The 2500-nt window shown below is 41.6% G+C and overlaps 1 protein-coding gene across 2 annotated transcripts in view; it reads left to right on the top strand.

Moving 5' to 3' along the window:
- Positions 1–2500, top strand: part of LOC107573903 (potassium/sodium hyperpolarization-activated cyclic nucleotide-gated channel 3-like) — a 19199-nt gene that overhangs the window by 9286 nt on the left and 7413 nt on the right. The window lies entirely within an intron of this gene.

Here is a 2500-nt window from a genome sequence, read left to right as displayed (position 1 = left end):
TCAAAGAGCAATTTGAAGTCAGCATGTTCAATTGCAAGATCAGCTGGATTCCTTCTGATGAGACTGTGTGTGTGTGAGAGAGTGTGTCTGTGAGTGTGTGAGAGAGAGAGAGAGAGTGTGTGTGTGTGTGTGTGTGTTGTGTGTGTGTGTGAGTGTGTGTGTGTGTGAGTGAGTTTGTGTGAGCGTGTGTGAGTGTGAGTGAGTGAGTGTGTGTGTGTGTGTCTGATTCACTCATAACGTTTCCTCAGAAGTCAGTGCTGAAGTTCACTAGAGTGTCATGAAGCTGCGTTCGTGTCTTATGTCAGAATTAGCATAATTATGAGACGATTATTCAGAATTCAGTCTGAGCTCTTCACGTCCTTGGACTTGATTTGTGATTCGTTGCTATAGCAACGCTCATAATGCAGATGGATTCACATTGATTCCTCATCACTACAGGCTCGTGTGTTAAACTACTTCATGCTTTTGACCTGCATTGTGTGCTGTGCTGTGAATATCGTGAAGTGTGACATATTCCTACAGCTCAAGTCAAGTCACCTTTATTTATATAGCGCTTTTAACAATACAGATTGTGTCAAAGCAGCTTTACAGTATCAAATAGGAAAATAGTGTGTCAATAATGCAGAAGGACAATAGTAAACACTCATTTTTCAGTTAAAGACAGTTCATCATTGAATTCATTGATGTCAACATCCAGTTCAGTTTAAATAGTATCTTTGCAATCATGTCAACGATAACGCTGGAAATGAAGTGTCCCCAACTAAGCAAGCCAGAGGCGACAGCGGCAAGGAACCAAAACTCCATCAGTGACAGAATGGAGAAAAAACCTTGGGAGAAACCAGGCTCAGTCGGGGGGCCAGTGCTCCTCTGACCAGACGAACCAGCAGTACAGTTCCAGGCTGCAGCAAGAGTGAGAGTGTAGCAGTAAGAGTGTAGAGAGTCAAGCAGTAGGTCACAACACTCGCAACACCAAGGTCACGGGTTCAATTCCCAGGAATGCATGAACTGATCTAATGTACAAAATCCTCATTCATACTTTTTAGAGACTTTTCAAATAAATGATCCGAAAGGCTTCCCGCTTCTTCTTTATACAATCAATATTACCACCTCTTGTATTCTGTTTAACCTTTTCAATACCAGAAGGTATAGAAAAGTCTGTTTCCAAAAGGTATGAATGAGGATTTTTCTCTTCAACAGTTTCTGTGATGGTGGTTTCTTTTGAATAGTTAACTCTAATTAAGTAGTGGGATGACTTTAGTTAAGCTTGTCAGCTGTTGCTAATTTATGAACGAGTAATGCAATATGGAGATGTGTTTTTGAATGTCTGTGTATGATGTGTGTTGAAGAAAGCTCTTAGGCCGAAACGCTTTGGTGCTTTTAAAGTATTAAAGTCCCCTTTATCACAAGTAGTGCTGGATTCTTTTTCACATTCTTGTAGACAGTTTGTTTCCATGCACCTTGTGAAGTGGTAAAGTTGCTCCAGATCCCTTCTCATGCATCTGAATACAGACATATTTTGTGACATTTTGATGGACTTTAATTCCAGCATGACGTGAATGAGGCTGATTAAACTGTGTTTGTGTGTGTAAACACAGTGGTTTTTTTTACTGACTGATCACTTCGACATGCACCTGCTTGTCCTGTCGGAAAATTGAGGCCACATTAAGAAATAGCTTTAATTAAAAACAGGACATACACACATTCGCGGACACACACACACTCGCGGACACACACACACTCACAAACACATACAAATACACACACACAGGTTGAATCGCTGACTCACCGCAGCTGGGTTTCCTCCTGTTGTTGTGGTGACGGTTGCTAGGCAGCTGATGCCCAGAGTTCCCCAGAGAGAGCTGAGCTATATTTGTCTCCATCATGTCAGTCTTCAGCACAGGAGAGATAAACATAACGTGCTCATTCACAAAACACACACGCGCTTGCTTATTTAGTTTATTTAGTTCTCCGTCTAACTGTTGTTTCAGAGGAATCAGATTGAAGGAGATTGATGATGCTGTGATCAATTACAACACACAACATGAGGCTCTTTGTGCTTCATTGCTGCTGTATTTGAACAGCGCTGTGAGAAATGAGTGTGAATCCCATGCGATGAGACAGCGGAAGGAAAATCTCCTTGACAGTATGGAAGATTCCTTGGGAGAAACCAAAGGGGGGATCCGTCCCACATAAACACTGTGTTCCTTTAAAGCATCTGAACTGCAGATGAGATACTGGAAGCTTCGAGTTCATAATCTACAGACACACATGAGAATGAAAGGCCACAGACTGAGAAAGAATCACTGCTGACTAACCCTAATCACTAACTCTCACTGACTAACACTGACTAACCCTAATCACTAACTCTCACTGACAATCACTGACTAACCCTAATCACTAACTCTCACTGACTAACCCTAATCACTGACTAACCCTAATAACTAACTTTCACTGACTAACCCTAATCACTGACTAACACTGACTAACCCGAATCACTAAC

Source organism: Sinocyclocheilus grahami, unplaced genomic scaffold, assembly GCF_001515645.1.
Source record: "Sinocyclocheilus grahami isolate Dianchi unplaced genomic scaffold, SAMN03320097.WGS_v1.1 scaffold2064.1, whole genome shotgun sequence".
In the NCBI taxonomy this organism is placed as follows: Eukaryota; Metazoa; Chordata; class Actinopteri; order Cypriniformes; family Cyprinidae; genus Sinocyclocheilus; species Sinocyclocheilus grahami.
Note: the sequence above shows the minus strand (reverse complement) of the source record. Positions and strands in the feature narration are given on the sequence as shown.